The following is a 17,363-nucleotide window of genomic DNA, read 5'->3' as shown; positions in this document are numbered from 1 at the left end:
TGGCAAAACACACCGATAACTTGATTCATATACGATGTAGTAACTATAGCACACGATTGCTCGACTGTAGGAAGCGCATGCTTCCATCGACAGCGTGTCTTGCGGTTCACCTTTTCTTTGATCTTTCTTTTTTTAATTCTGGAACCGGTTCTCCCGTACTTTACGCCCCGCTGCGTGACGTCCCCTTATTTTGTTGTTTATTCAGCCTCTGTTTCTCACGAGTTTCTTTTTGTTTTTGTGACGTACTCACTCGTGTGGTTAGTTTTCTTTCAGGATACGCGCGTTTTGCGGCGTGTCACGAACAGCTCTACGGCGAAGACGAGCGCTTCGTCACAGAACATACTTACGCACGTCTCACGAGCCCTAAAAGTGAGCTAAGCTATCTCGCGAACAGGTTTCCTTTCACGGCGAAGCTGATCCGTGTTGCTTCAGTTTCCGTCTCTCATGGGAACACCGAGTTGCCTAACTTCCGAAGAAAACTTTCTTACGGGACTCTCGGCGGAGTAACTTCGCCGGCGGTACGCCAAGCGCAGCTGTGCTGTTATCGATCATTGTAACAAAGCCGCTTGCTTTCGCTTTGTGCGCTCTGCTCTTTGTAGCTCGGCATGGATTCCGCTTTTACGTCGTGTGTCAACATTTTGTTCTTGTTTAATAGAGAGCGCAAATGTCGTTACGAGCTGCTGTGTTCATTGTCATTTTGTCTCTAGAAAAGAAAAAAAAAAGATTGCAGGGTCCTGCCGTAACGACAATTCTTTTTTTTTTCTCATTTTCCTTCGAGATGTGTAATTACACGAGTATAATACTCGATCATGTTCAAACCTCGGTAATTAATTGTTCTGTTCTGTCATTCTCTTTTCTAACAAACTAATAAGCGACCTACAACTTACGACGAGCTCTGTAACACTTTTTTTACGCAATGATTAAATGTACTCTTTGCATTCTCACAATTAACGCGCAGGTGCGAGCGCATATATATATATATATATATATGCATGCATGCGAACTACGTCGCACCGTGATTACAAGAACGCGTGAAGTCGCGTGTTGGTGGCCAGTAGAAATTGTAAGAAAGATTGAACGATTTAATACTTACTCTTGACCATTTGTTTGGTAAAAATATGTGTAATTAGTTCCGACATGAGAAACGAAATCTGATCAAGTTGGGTAACCCAAAGGCAGCACCGGCCCTCTGAATTCCGATTGTTTAGAGCCACGAGCGAAATCTTAGGAACTTTTACGCTAAAACTAAAGTTGCTAATCCTGCAAACCTTAGTGTTCTTTGACTTCCTCAATAGCTCTGTTAGTTCTCATTAATATTGTGTATAACAAAGAAGGCGAGCCCTTAAAATTTCCACTTCCTTCCTTCATTCAATGGCTTTAGCGTTTCGTAATCTCGGCTTCGTCAATGTATGTGTAACACACATACATTGACGAAATTAATGAAAAATTAATAAATAGCCCGCAGCGGTTCAGTCCAGAAAGATTTTTGCTGAGCGATGTTTTGGCCTCAAAATCGTATACCAAGCGGCATTGATGAGCCTAACCGCATGAAGTACTTCAGGTACAGAGGCCTCTTTGTTAACTTGAAGGTGAGCCATCAACGCGCGAGAAAATTGAATTTAAAGAATTTCTCAACGAAACAATGCAGTGTCCACCAATGACAAGCTGTTCTTATGCTACACGACCAAACTTCGCGTTCTAGTGTTCCCCGTTATGACCGCGAAATTATAGATGAGTGCGATAGTTCTAGATAAATCTGGAAAGACGTGGCAGGCGCTGTCTGAAAGTGTTTACCGTTCGGTAGTGCTGGGTGCTTTAAGATAAAGGTCACGAGAGCCTGCCTGTCTCCTTGCGAGTGTTTACGCATGGCCACGCCTAATCTGCAGTGGCGACGATACGCATCGCGGTTTTTTTTTTCGTCGCAAAGCATCACTGCATGTTTGTACAGGCGCGCCTTGGGAACTTTCGCAGTACTGCGCCTGCAGTTTCTCTCATGCATCGCAGTGTTTGCTGCAGCCCGCCTTTGTCGGGGCCCATCGCAACTTTCTAACCGACGCAGCTTGCCTGTAACCTCCACAGACCTGGAATTCCAGTGACACGGCATCTATTGAACTCTGTATTTACTTTCAAAATGACCAGCTTATCACGATTGTTAAAGGTACTTTCTTGACCAGATTGCGCGGGCACGTGCTAGCACTAGCATTGTCATAGCCTATGTGGATAGAGTCCTCCCTGCTCAGTTCCGTTTTTTTTTTTTTTTCTCAGATAAATAGATCCAGGTTTAACCTTGCATTTCAGTTCCTCGCCTTCACTTTTCATCCTGAATTGTTGCTCCTGCAACGATGTTTGAATTGTACAGCACATTCAGTATTGCTTGTCAGCGAGCAGTATGTCTATCTGAAAGTATATCTTTTCTCAAAAGATAGTCGCGACAAATCTGTAACGTGCCAACATACGTTTTCGACTGCATCTAGCTAACACCAGATAAGTTTAGCGAACACCAGATAACACCAGTAGTTTAACAGTGAGAATAATGAAAGCTGTGAGGGTGGACACAGGGTCTAGATAGGCGTTTCTAAGCTAAAGATACTTAGTAATAATAATTAGGTTACCGAGTGGCGGGAGACTCCTTCGGCGGAACTGCGAACGAGGCATTCCAACTTTGATAAACACGGCAGCAGGGGCGTAGCCAAGGCGGGGGTGGGGGAAGGGGGGTTCACCCCCCCCCCCCCGAAATTTTTCAGTTTTGCTTGCGTATATATACACGCACACTTACAAACGCACGCATGAACATACATAAAGTATGGTTGAACACCCCCCGGCCCCCCCCGAAAAAAATTTCTGGCTACGCCCCTGCACGGCAGTTAAGTCACTGGCACATAAACGGAGCACAAAGAAACGGCTCCATTTATACCAGTGCGCTACGTGGCTTTTAGTCAATATATTGGTGACCGGTAGCTACTAGGGAGTTTTGTAAACAGGGTCTGCAAAGTCAGAGAACGCAAAACTAGTAGCACTGTGTGGGGTATGGAAGCACGCCTAAACACTTGGGAAAGATTGTTGCATAAATAAGGATAGACTACCGTAAAGGATCGTATGGCACGTGTACTAAGTGGTCGTACAAGCTGCAAAAAATTTCAAATCACGCGAGTACACCAATAGGTCATCGCAACGCATAATGAGATCGCATTTGATGGCAGCAAGGTCACAACTTCGTAGGACAGTGCTGGTGCCGCATGTAACGCTTCTTGTCAAGGACGACTGAAAGGGCACTTCTTAAAGAAGCACAAGGTCAAAACGTCGCGTATCGTGTTTGTTGAATCATCTGGCCATAATCATGTGTTAATGAGGGCAGCATAAGATTGCGAAGCCGGCGTCAACCTTGATCAACGTTACTGAATATTCTAGTGATGTCGGCTTAGATAGCCATCAAACGGGATGACCGGGCGCAGATTGGACATGGTACTTGAGATTCCTATAACGTAACGTACACATCGAACTGTGGGACACTCATTGTGCGAAGAGGTTAATTATGTAAAGAATTATATATAGTGCATAGACCTCGTTGTGTGGGCGAAGTTGGTACATACGTCAGAAACTACGTAACTGTAACTACTCAATGACATCATCGTTTTGGCTAACGCAAGCTGTTCGTTGATCGTTCACCGTCTGTTCGTTGATCGTTCACCGTTTCTATAGAAACGGTGAACGATCAACGAACAGCTTGCGTTAGCCAAAACGATGATGTCATTGAGTAGTTACAGTTACGTAACACCGGCTAGATGTTCAGTCCCGGCGCTTTTCCACTCTGTGTGTGTGTGTGTGTGTGTGTGTGTGTGTGTGTGTGTGTGTGTGTGTGTGTGTGTGTGTGTGTGTGTGTGTGTGTGTGTGTGTGTGTGTGTGACAGTCCCAATCCCCACGGAAATGCGACTTGGGCTCTTCTTGTCGGCCGTCCCATGTGACATACCCACTACCACGGTTTTGCACTGCGATAACAGTGCGACGCTGTCAGTGGCCGTACTCGACATCGCACACTACGGACTATTAGGTGTTTTATAAAGATAATTCGCCCAACAGCAGGAAGAAATGACGCCGTAATCGTGGAGGGAGGCACATTTGTCTCAGCTGGCCGAGCCGCCGATTTCGTGACGACGGCAGCCGACGACAGCACCACCGACTGACCCCTGAGCCGTCGGCGGTATAGCTTATCTCGTGTTCTGCGGGGCTGTTAATTTGAGAACCCCAGATAAAAACCGCTGTCCTCAACGCTTGGCAGCAATCGGCGGTCGCTATACGTCGCCGCCGAGCGGAAGTTCGTCGTTGCATCTGCCGGCGATTGCTGCCGATAGCATTTGAGAGGCCGGGTTAAGCGGTCCGGCCGCTTGAAAGGTATGCCGATCATCAAATACACGTGACCGACAAGGTGGCAATAATGTCCCCGCTCGTCGCGAGTCTCGCCGTGCTTTTTGATAAGGCGCTCGCATGCACTGTTGTCTTGGCGATGCGACAGCGCGGTGATGGAAGCGTGTGTTTGTCGTGGCCCTCGTGGGAGCCGTCCGGATAGCGAGCGTTTTATCGTGCTCACATCGAAAACAACTGCTGGCCATCATTTCCTCTCCACGATGCAGCATGATCAGTCCAGTATGCGAGCCTGTAGCGGTCGTGGTACTTTGGGATATCTATTAGTGTTTTGATGCTCTATCAACTGCAGCACACGAGCAAAATCATTCGGTATAGCTATCGTGAATTCCTCAAGTCTCATTTTGACAGCTTATATTGGACCCGCCACGGTGGCCTAGCGGTTATGGTGCTCGACATGCCGACCCGAAGGTCGCGGGATCGAATTCCGGCCGCGGCGGTCGCATTTTAGTTGGAGGCGAAAATGCTTGAGGCCCGTGTACTTATAGATTTAGGCGCGCGTTAAAGAACCCCAGGTGGCCTAAATTTCCGGAGCCCTCCACTACGGCGTCCATCATAATCACATCGTGGTTTTGGGACGTTAAACCTCAACAGTTATTAGCTTATATTGGTGATTCTTGTTCCGTTGCTAATGGTTAATATTTGCTTATGAAGTAATTACGGCGTTATGTGGCCTGTGTGCCTGCCGTCGTCCTACGCAAAATACTGAAAAAAAAAGCATCGAGCGTCGCTTATCTATTGGCGTTACGTGTATCTTCAGCTATCTTCAGCTATCGAACTCATGCTACAATATATATATATATATATATATATATATATATATATATATATATATATATATATATATATATTAGATAGATGTATGTACAGCATACCGAGAAACATCCGCGCAGCGAGAGTTCCTTGACTGTTCGATACCCCGCTGTTCGAATTTTTGCCCTTTTCGACTGCCATTGCGCACATCCCAACAGCGCGCGCACGTGATCCTATCCGGCCGTATCGAGTCTTCTAGAACCGAAGAGAAGCAGCCTCGATGTGCTGTGGGTGCTCGCTGTGCTGCAGCGTTAACTGTACGGTCACGTATCAGGAAAGTGCGCCTGTGCTCGGCTTGCTTCGTAAGCTTGCATCTTGAGAATCGACGCACTCCAGCGGCGCGTGTTTATCGAGCCTCGTCTCCCTCTCGTCCGACCTCTGCTGGGCTTTTTGAAGAAAAAAAAAAGGAAAAGAGGATGGTAAGGGGGCTTTTTCCGACCTTCGTCATATAAGTGCTGCGCGCCTCTTTACTTTGTTGCCACAGACGTTTAGACGCCGCACCACTTCGCATTGGCCTCCTGTATAGCCGTCGCACTGTTGACGTGTCTTTAGGGTCTTAGCAGTGCCGGTTTGGTCGGCACGTATAGCTTTTCCAAGCGTTTTATCCGCCGTGTTGATCACGTGTAACGTGATCAGACGGCCAAAGTGGTTAAAAGAGGTCTTGCAGTTTAAAAAAAAAAAAAAGCAGCGTGCTAACTACGACAGTACGGTATTACCGTACTTACCGTACGGCAAACAGGTGCTGCTAAAGCACCCTTTTGCAAAAACGCTCGAACACATTTGAATTTCATTTCGGTTGCTCGAAAGTTTTTTTTTTCATATGCACCTGGGAGAAGCTGTGCCGCGCCTGGGAGCTCTGGTAGTGTCGTAAAGTGAGCGCACTTTATTTATCGTTGGCTCCACTCATTCGGCTGATGGCTGACGTGGCCTTTAACCGCGTGTGGTAAAACTCTGCCTTGAGTGGTGGGCACGAACTGTCAGAATGCGGGACGGTGGCCGCATTCTGACTTCGACGGAACGGCCATCCTGGAAAGTGAAACCAAGTGGAGGAGGAGGTTGCTACTGGAGTCGTGGCACATACAGAGGACCACTCAAAATATCAATCGTTCCCTCGGAACTCTCCCCCCAGTGTATGCGCATGGGCTACGCTCCGCGGTAATGCGTGGGGTCGTTAACCGCCGCAAGAGTGCCTTAAAGAGGCCGCTGCCAAGCCGCCGCAGTCCCCCCTGAGGAAGGAACCAAGCTGGTTCCGAAACGTCGGGCTTTTACGTGTTTTCGTAACTTTGGTTGGAGAATAAATATCAGTTATCTCACACACTCGTGTGTACACTGCTCACGGATCGAATCGCGACATCAATACTATGAGTGTTGCTATGCGCAGTCCCTCTAAGTAACCGTCTCACGTCGCTAGGAATCTGACCGCAAAGGTAGCCTTGCATCTGATGCAATTGTTCGAGATGAAATTAAGTCGATATGACACGAACTGAAGACAGTGGAAACGGAAGTGCGTGCATTACTTGGCCATAAATTGTCGCGTTTCAACCCTTGGGCACTGTGCCATGCATCGCGTGCACGTTTAAAGTCAGAAGGTTAAGATTAATTCCTTGTCGCCACCCCCCCCCCCTCCCCACTTACCCACCCCCACACACAACGACGTGCCTAGTAAATTTCACGATAAACTTCCTGTTCGCACCACATAAAATAGCAATATTATCGCTTCCTCTCTCTCTCTTTTCATTGAAGTTTCACCATGCGCCGTTTAATATCACACAGATTACTCACAGGATGGCTACATATTCTCTGATTGGCTGAAAACGCTAGCGTGGAGGAATTTTGAGTGCCTCTGCAGCCCCCGATTTTCGTGCTTACGGCGACGGGACCTCGCGTCCGGCGGACGCCGTAGAGAGACCCCTTTGGTTTTTTCGGGTCCCCGGCTGTCGGGGGCTGCCTTTGCACGCACGTCTCGGCTGTAAAACGAGACGCCCTCAAACGTCCATTTCCGGTGGGCGCATGCCTGCCGTGCGCGCACGCTATCTGCCACCCGCTCTGCGCGCGCGCTCCGTTGTCAAGTGCCGCAAAAGCATTTTTTTTTTTTTCGCTCGAGTGTCCACGTTTCGCGCCTATAGCCTTTACGGCCACTTCACACGAAGCAGCGTATAGTGCACATTGTAAAAAAGCGCACCGCCCTCTGTGAACCCCGGCCGCATGCACATTGCCGCGTTGACTCGCATGCAACCGACATACCCTGTACCGCTTGCTCGTTATTTTGTTCCTTTTGTCCTTGCGTTCTTCCGGACGAACCGAGAAGCATCGCTTTGGTAGTTGGCAAGTTGAGACGCGTAGATGTTTAACGATATATCGTTCCGCATTTAACAAATGGCATTAAAGTTAGAACTTCAAACGTTGTACAGTGCGATCTCCGTTTTTTTTTTTTTCTTAGGCGTAGATGTGGCATTTGCGTAGCACATATATATCACTGGCGTGCGCATCGTTCATTACGTATCTTCGTAGCACGCTGTCTAAAGACAAAGCAGCAGCCGTGGTTGTCTACAAAAATTGTCGTAGATAACTGGGCCTAACGTCTACGAGAGCTGAGCTTCAAATGCGGGCTGGTTCAGCCAGTAATTGTGGTATACGAACGTAATGAAGCGCGTGGTCTTCGTCTTTCTGGCTTCGAAGCTGTATGTAACCGCGGATGGGTCATCTGCGTCGATATAAGCTCGCTCTAAATTGAACAATTCTCACTGATAGCGCGAACGTGCATAAACTCTTTGCCTTCGTGGGCTTAGGAGGATACGATTTCTTGGTATCTCAGATGCAAAGTGTCATAAGTAAGGCTACAGGAATGTTTAAAAGACCCAGTGCATGAAGATTGGAGAGCAAATAAAAAAAGGACCTGGTAGTACTTCCGCATATACTATATATCAACGATGGCAGCGCCAGAGTTTTATGCAGTCATTTATGTAAAGAACCTCCATTGCGGTAACCATACAACGTTTATGCTTTTAAACGTCTTTATGGCGCTGGGTCGCCCAGCGTAACCATTTGACGTTAAGCTATAAGTGTACACTGCCACCGTGAATGCGTGCTTAGGTGCAATCTCCAACCATGGAGGTGAAACGTATTTTGAACTTCAGTACGTATAGCGCGGTGCACGGCATAATATAAAACGACTACACGTCGAAAATGTCTCGTTATATAATACGTTTCGTGCGGTTTTTCCACTAGGAAAGCAATGGCACGAAACGACGTCCGCCATTTGCGGGGAGCCAGGGAACACTTACACGACATCAGTTGGCTGTACAGTACACTTATAGGCCGGCTCAGGAACGAATTGATTCGCCTTTTCGGAGAGAGCGAAACGCCGTTATCTCGCATCGTTCAGGGCTTCGTGAGGTCCCCCACGCCATGTTTGCTGCGGGGCGATCGGCGCACGCGAGCTCTGCGAAGACGTTTACGACGTCGCATGCAGATGCTTTCGCTGTACGGCTTCCTGCGTCGGCAGGCGCAGCTGTTCGGACGGGGTGAAAAAAATGTGACGGCCGTTAACCTTCCTCCGATGGATTCGCCGCGTGCCCTTGATGCTCGGCCAGTCGTTTCGGTCGGCGTTGCCTCTACGCAATTTTCTTCTTGTTCTTTTTTTTTTTTTTTTTTGCTGGTCTAGGTCATTTAACTTGGCGTTCTCTCCTCTGAGAATCTCATTGGCTGCGGTGCCTCTAATGCTCTTTTAATCGCAAGGCGGGCATCGCGGATGCGTGCTTTCACCGGTGGCAGGCCCATAATTTTGATGTGTGTGCTTTACTCGGCGGTTACGTTACATATGTTTTCTCGTGTCTGATCGCGCCTGTCGGAGACTGTGGCCACGCGAAGAGCAAGCGATCGCGTGGGCCGCGCGACTGGCGGTCAGCGTAAGAGAGAGAGTGAAACTTTATTCAAGGGAAAGGGGAAAGGGGGATCTTGGAGCTTCTATGGCTGGGGCCCTACGTCCAGGGCTCCACTGGCCTTAGCTGCCCGCCGGACGTGATCCAGGAGCGCTAGCTGCACTCCCGGGTCCGAGCTGGCGAGTTGTGCCTCCCACTGCTCCGTACTAGGTATTAGAGGTTTGCCGAGAAAATTAGCTAAATCACTTGGTTTATGATCGCATCCCCACGAGATGTGGTATAGAGTCGGTCTGCTGCCGCACCACGTAAGTAATCCGATAAACGCGCCTAACGTTAGAAAAAAAAACACGGATGCTTTATATAAGATGATGCATCGTTGTCCTGTTTACCCGGAAACTAGTTGGTGCAGGCCATGTTCTTCTTTTACTCGGTGCTTTGTTCTTGAAACTCGTTGCATTTGCGTGTTTTCTAACGAAATATTTGTTGTGTAGGGATGGACCTTAAAATTTGGCCGCCCGCTGACTGCAGTTACGCGTAGTCAATAAGTTATACCGCACGCGCGAACGTGTAGTGACGTTGGATTTCCGCACTAAAACAAAATATAGAGCAAGGTTAATCTGTAGAGTAAAACGCGGCTTGGGGGGGGGGGGGGGGGGGCTGTATTTCTTCCCTTAGATTTTGATGTACTCATTTTTCAAGCCACAACTGTAAAATTTGTTACACTGTCCGTTCAGCCAACTATATGCTAATCGTTCATGCCATTTTATGTTTTTATTTAATCTATTTATTTACTTTTTTTTTGTAGGAACGGGAAGGCAAGTTAGTTCGCGTCTATATATACCGAGACGCCCAGTGAAATACATAGGTGTGAAATTCTGAAAATCACGTGACACTCCTGTTGCACACAGCATCATCTCTTGTTTAAACCCTCGTTTATTTTGCGTTACTCATTAATTCACTTGCACACAGAACTGCAACTACGCGCACGTCACCTACTAAATATATGTCGGGGAGCAGTATACTTTAATTCGAGCTTTTTGCACCTTAAAAGCGATCGAGCTACATGACACATTTTCAAGGGACCGCGATCGACTTCGGATCAAGTTTGAATCTCAGAGGTTCGATCTTGTGCGGGTTTCGGCTATATGCGCCCTTCAGCAAAGCCCTTATCGGACGCAGTTTATGCGTAATCACGCATCACGACTCGTGCGACGTCATATATGGTTAGCTGTCACCTGGGTCGCCTTTCGTTCCTATAGTATACGGATCGCATTTCGTGAGTTTCGTTCGCTGACTCTTGAAGCTGCACGGGGCAGGATTTCGAATTTTCTTTCGTTCATGGCCCGATGAATACATTTATGTCATTCGCGCTCCTTTGGCCGCGCGTGAGAAGAACACTCGCCGGTGCAAACCCGTCCTTCGCTCTTTACAATTCGTCTCTCTCTCTTTCTCTCTCTCATCTTTCGATGTCACTAGGAAGAGCGGTATGGAGACATTTAACCGGGGCATATTGCGGCAACTCGCCGCGCGCAGTTTAACGGTCCCAATGAACCTACTCTACGCGCTAGATGTGCAAGGGTATCCCTGCAGAAGCTGGCACGAATGACCTCGCGCGGTCACCGCGCAGGACTAATACGCAACGTCAAACCCGTTTCCGCCGCCGTGGAGGGCTCGCCGCGCTCGTAAAGTGCGCGCCGACGGCGATTAAGCTCGGTGACAGTTCGCCACGTAACGCATCATGCCGCAATGGGATAAGGAAAACAAAACCCGGAAGAGGAATCTGCTTCGACCCATCAGTGAGGGTGAGAATAGGAACAAACAAAAAAAAGTAAAAAAAGAAGAAAAGCCGAGGATTTCCTGGCGTTCCTTAGCGACCTCCGTATACACACACAAAAGCCTGCCCTGCGCTGCGCAGGTCGAGAGCTCAGAAGCACCGTGCTGTCTCAGCGAGCGAAAGAAATCCTCCGCGCCGGTTTTCTTTCTTTTGAAACGGTGACGTATATACGTCGCTTCGTGAGGCTCGTGAAAAGTGGTGGGGCGCGAAACCCGGGAGCGTTGCCTGCCTGCCTGCCTGCCTGCCATGCTGCTGGCACGGTTAACGCTACGGGCGCCTTTTGGCTTTTGCGGGTCGCGGCGTCACGCTCTCTCTCTCTCTCTTTCTCTGGTTGTGCCATCGCGTGCAATTAGGACCGCCTAGTGAGCTAGTTACCGTAGAACCGGAAATAATTAATCCCCAACCTGGCGCCTAACCCCGTTGCCGATTCGTATGGGTAACGCGGTTATACGCGAGCGAATCCTGCGATTACTTCGTGCATCCGGTCATGCCGGATGGTTTAGTATGAGGAAGATAGGGAGGGAAAAAAAAAAGAAATGAAAACGGTGTCAAGGCATTCATTTCGGTATGTCGTTCGTCTAACTGGATAATTGGAAAAGACTAGGTTAAGAGCAGTTAGATCTATATCATTGCATGTTCGTACACCAGTCATTTCACCCCCCCCCCCCTTCTTTTCCGCCCTTTTGGCAGTGTGAGCACGGAGGTCCCGTTCTCTAAAATATCTCCTCAGAATATACCGGCAGCTCGAATTTCCCTTTAAGTTCATAGCTTCGTTCTCCATTTCAGAATCTTGTCACAAAAAAGCGATACACTGTGTACAATGCGTTTTCGTGTGTACTGTTTCCACTACAGCAGGATTTAGTGCATACAAGAAACTCGCGAGCACTGTATCCACATTAATTACACGGCCTGTAAGTGTCAGTGGAGTTCCCACCCAAAGAGAGCCTGCGGCGCATTGAATGTGTCCGATTTATGAACGCGGCCCACCGCTTCGATCGGCCCCACGATTTTATCGCTTTTAAAACGCGGTCGCAGGCGCAGTTATTCGCTGGAGTAGTTCCGAAGTGTATATGTTTCAAGCGCTCTAGTGGCGCGTGCTGGCACAATTGGCTCGATTTCTTTAGCAGGATTATTACTGTTTAACCACTGCATATAAATTGCGCGGTTTAAGGGAGACCTGTGAACGCAACAACTTCCATAATCAAACACCTTTATGTGTAGTTCCTCCTTTGTATAGTAGCTCATCGAGCGCTTCCCTGCCGTATATATTAGGCACGAAGCTGTTTAAGGTTTCCGAGGAGTTTTGCCATATTAGTAGCGGTGGTGATCCGCTTCGTTGGTCCGCCCCACTTAGTGACTTACTCATGTTGTCTTATTGTTTTTAAGAGATAGGTTTATGCGTTTTCCTTGCATATTCTCTCTCTCTCTCTCTTTCGATACGTCACTCTTCGTGCTTTAAACTATAGGTTTCTGTGACCGAGAAAGCGCCGTGGGGACTTTGCGGCTATGGCGTGTCGCTGCCTTACTAGCATGAGGACGCGGGTTCGATTCCCGGCCATGGCAGCCGCATTTTTGTGTGGAGCGGCATGCGAGAATGGCCGTGTTATTCGTATACGTTGTTCAGGTGCACGTTAAGAAACCCCTGGTGGCTAAAATTGTTTCGGAGTTGCACCTCCGTACTACGGCGTAACTCGTAATCGTGTCGTGGTTTTGGCACGCACCAGAATGTGTCTTAAACTACAACGAGTACACCCAACAGCAAAAGTTTACGGGACGCAAGATGTTCGAGAAAGCTATATCCTCGCTTTGCTTGGCAACTTAATCTCCAAATAAATGTTTAAGCCGGTAGTTGGCATTGCAACCGATACAGACACGAGCTAAATTAGAAACATTACGCACTAATAGAGCAGAAATTCGCATTTGTTGTCGAGCCAACGTCCTCGGTATTTAAACGAATGAGTAAGCTGCACGGTGGGCTTCTATGGGTTCGCAATAGCGCGCCTGCTACTTCCGCAGAGAAGCGACGCGAATATATAAGACGTCATGGGCGCGCGGCGAAACAAAACAACAAAATGGCCGTCGACGGCGGTGGTAATATCATCGCGGCTCATTTATGGTCGCCACACCGCTTGCGCTGCCAGCCGCGTAGCGATCATTTCAGCTCTTATCATTTTCCTCGTGCCAAGCTCTCCCTCCTCTCCTATACTCTCTCCATCGGCGTCGTTCCTGCGCGGCGCTTCGTCAACCGTCTGGCGCGCACACCTTCGCGAGCATTGGAAGAAGTGCGAGTCGCTCACTTTCTCGTTGCTTGGTTTGTATACGCTTTTGTCTTGACTTTGTCTGCCACGGTGTGCTACACGCGACTCGAGCTTCGTCTCCTCCTCCTCCTCACTTCCGCTGCCACTGCGGTCTCCTCTAGCTCCTCCTCGGCCTTCGCGTGGTAGCGAACCGTGGGGGTATTTATACTCGAGGAGGCGAGGGGGGCCCAACCTCCGTTGCGTTCCGTTCCCCGCGTTTCTGATCCCCGCCCTGCAACCTGATTTGTTCGCATTGTTTCGTTCGTGGCGCTCGGTCATCGCGTGCACCGCGCAGCTTCTACTCGTCGGAGAGTAGACCGCGAACGTGGGAGATGGCTCACGGGCTAGGAAGTGTGTCAAGGATCGCGGGCGTCAGGTTGCGCTCATTGGAGCGTACGCGCTGTGTGTGTGTGCTGTAGGAGCCGATTCTTCCGGTTTGCTGTGTGCGTGTGTGTGTGTTTGTGCTCGTGATAGCGTCGCGTGTTATAACTACCCGTTGTTCGCGGCATGCAGCAGCACCGTGGTCCCGGCACCGCTGCTATTCGCGCTCATATGTACAAAATGACGCCATATAGACGGTTGAAGCAGATTCCTCGTAACATGAATCCCGGCCGGCATGCCGGTCGTATAGACGTATACACGAGTTCAGGCGCTGACACTGATGCTTGGCGATGGCAGCGCAGATACACAAGTTCTTTACTCTGTTGCGACTCGCAACTCAGAAAGGCTCGCCATGTGTTTAACTAGAAGAGATCACACAAACGCGCTTGTGGTATCTGGCACACTTCTCACTACGGTCAGTGGCTTGGCAGATGAGCCGTGGATTAGTGTTCCCACGTTGAGTGGACAACGACCCTAGCCGTTGTCCATGCCTCGACTTGAACGCAACAGGACGCCCCCTTCACCGTATGACAGACCCGCAGGCTGCTTCGTCTCTTTGATTCCACCCTCTATCCATTTTATTGTCCCTACAGTAGGTACACAACCGCAGTCCACCTCTCCACGAGGCAACACACTAATCCACGGGGCGTCCCTTGCATCACCAAGCATAACACTTCCTCTTGCGAGTCTGCTCTGCTCAGTCTAGGCTTGTAGAAACAGTAGCATGTGCGTCCAGCGGGTTCGCAGACTCGCGCAAGGCAATAGAGCCCTGAACTGAGGACCCCACTCACATGGGGATAATTGCCTTTAGTTTGCTAATAAAAGTTTATTCGCTCTCTCTCCCTCGCTCCCTGTATCGTGTCAGTCGCTTTTCTTGTATAGTGGTTTTGCTTTTGTTTTTCGATTGGTATTCTTCATATAGCTGTTGAGATTGACGCTGTTGCTCCACACTGTCAGACAGCGATGACCTTGCGCCGAAGGTTATCAGTTTGGTTGCATTGTTCCGCATTTCTGGGCTCCTCTCGAGGGACGGCTGTCCGCGGATTGATTGCCCGTCGAAGCTTGCGTCGTCCCAGTCGCTGCAGCTGAACATCTTTCTTTGAGATCTGCGTAATAACCATCACGAATAGTCAGTGTTACGTATTGCATTATCGCGCCCGCTATGCATTCTTAAGAGCAATCACCATCAAACGATAACATGCCGCAATGACGCCGTGCATGGCGTGGAGTAATGCACGCTTCGACTTAATTGCTGACCCATGTTGATACGCTCTAAATCGGCTATGGAGGAAGAAGTAAACTTGGAGGAAGCGACACACTACTCCTTCATACTTTGCAAGGTATTTCTCCGTGTAGCCAGGACACACGTAGCCAAGTCATATTTTTCGTATTCTCTCTCTCTTTGTAGAAGTCGGCCCAGCACGTGAGCCATCTCATCGGACTCGGTTCAGTGGGATTTAATTGATGCGCGTTTGTTCATGTACGTGCTTCAGCAGCCGCTCTTTGCAGATTTGGAAAAGACAACGGGTGGTGTCGCACACTCGTTGTCTTTTCAGGAAAGCGTGCACAGAACTCGAAGACTCTAAGCAGCGACATGATCAAGTGTTGCGCCGACTACTTGAATTCTGGTTGCTGCATGCTCCCTTCCCCTATCCATTCCTTCATCCATGACGGCGGCGGTCAATAAGAGAGAACGGATGCACTTTAATAAGGTGTCATCAGAATGCGTGCACAAACTCAGTTTGATCGCTTCATGGCGCGGTTCAATGCCTCGCCCTAATGCGGATAGTGATGGGCCTGACAGCAGCCTCTAGAAACAGCCGCAGCATTTCTCTGACTCTGGTTTACGGCTGTTAAACAACTTGTAAATTCAGGCTATAGAGTGCCTAAACTATTCTGCCTGCCGACGAAACCGTGGCTAGCCGGTAATTCCCATAAAGGAGTATCCTCAAGTATTTACAGCTTCGGTAAACTGAAAGGAACCGGTGTACTCAGCTATTCGTTATAGAATATGGTCGATGACCGCGTTGTTGAAAGGACGTTGCCGAAGGACAAGGCGATGAAGCACGAAGCCTTTTCAAATATGCGCTGCGTCCCTCTTTAAGTAGGTCTGGCATGCATACTCTTGGTTGTGAGTATACATGCGAATACGCCGCGGTATGTGTAGTTTCGTCGTAGCATGCAGTACGCATTCCTGCATATTTAATGCTAATCGGCATGAGTCCAAGGACTATAGCGCTATATCGACGGCCAAGTGACTGATCACGTGATTTCCATAGGCGAGGTGCATTTCTACATATCACCAATCACACATGTAGCTTGGCCACATGAGAATACACCCCCCTCCCCTTTTCTTTCCTCGTCAGTGCCGTTCTCTTTAATAACTCGTAGAAAAGCAGGTCGAACGGCATCACAGCTTCCTCTTCATGCCAAAAACTTAGCAACCCGATTGATATGCCGTGCGAGGCCTTTCGCATGGCTTCTTTGCGGGGTCAAACGAAAAGTTCTTTCCCCCCACTTTGCTTTTACGTGCGCCTACTTTAAATGAACGGCATTCTCAATGCTCCTTTCCCGTGTCGATGTCGTTGTCCCGCTTGCGTTCTCCCTGCATTGCTCTCGACTACTTGCAATGCACTCAGTGTTCGATATCCCCGCATTCTTAAAAGTTAGTTCGGGTCGCGTGCCCTTCGCACAGCGCATAATAGAACTTTGCTGCTTCCTCGAAAAGCGTTTCGCGAAGCGGGGTCCAAACGACGACCACTTTGTGCTCGCCAGACTTCTCGCGCCTAGCTGCGCACGGTGCTGGCACGCGGTAACTGGACACCTCCGCAGCAACCGGCGGCTCGGCTGCGAGAAAGCTTATTCCGCGGAGCTTATACAAGCTGCGCAGCAGTCCTTCGTAACACAGTATACTCGCTGCCAAGATACAGCGCGCCGCTATCATCTCCGGCGAGGCCGCCGTTTCGTTCGAGATAAGAGATTTTCGAGCCTCCCTCCTGCATGCGAGGCACGACGTTTCAGAACGAAGAGACCACACCATGCGCGGCTATGCGTATACAGATATGTCACAGTAGAATTTCCTGGCGTCTCGTATATACACATTATGTGCGGTGCGATATAATGGTGGCGTTCCGTGCGTGGAGACGTCTATTTTTGGCCCACCCGTATATAACGGGGGGGTCCCGTTGAGAAGGGACGGGGTTGCGGCGATCAACCGATGAAGAAGGCCCGCGCTGTCCTGCGATGCGCGTCGCCCGGGTGGTGTAACGCGTGCTGCGCGTGCCGAGGACGTGCATATATAAATACAGCCTCAACTGTATATAACAGCAGCTGGCGGCGCATGCAGACAGCGTGTCGATCGAGGCACTTCGCTCTGGTGCTAATGACCCGAGGCCCTCCGACGTCCTTTCTTTGCCATGAGCTGTTTTGGCGCCGTACGTTCCTCCTCGTACCCTAAAGACCGGTGTGAGCCAGGGATGATGGACCTCGTGTTCTTAGAGCTGCTGTAGCTTTGCGGTTTCGTCACGCTGTGATGTTACGTCCTTCAAGATTTTGGCGATGAATATCATGGAGACGGCGACTGTGGGCATTTGTTAGAGAGGTTGGTGGAGTGCAATCGTGGGGCGTATTAATGACTGGTCCTGATTAAATTGCACGGCAGCGCGGCTTATTCGCATAAATAACGGAATTGTCGCGCAGGCACGTTTGCGATGCCGCAAGAAAGTGTATATATGCCCA

General features: G+C 49.3%; 1 protein-coding gene across 1 annotated transcript in view; it reads left to right on the top strand.

Annotated features, from left to right (window-relative positions):
• Nucleotides 1-17,363, top strand: part of LOC119387287 (furin-like protease 1, isoforms 1/1-X/2) — a gene marked incomplete in the record, with an annotated part of 197,772 nt that overhangs the window by 602 nt on the left and 179,807 nt on the right.

Source organism: Rhipicephalus sanguineus, chromosome 3 (genome assembly GCF_013339695.2).
Source record: "Rhipicephalus sanguineus isolate Rsan-2018 chromosome 3, BIME_Rsan_1.4, whole genome shotgun sequence".
NCBI lineage: Eukaryota > Metazoa > Arthropoda > Arachnida > Ixodida > Ixodidae > Rhipicephalus > Rhipicephalus sanguineus.
This window is presented reverse-complemented; position numbering and strand designations above follow the sequence as displayed.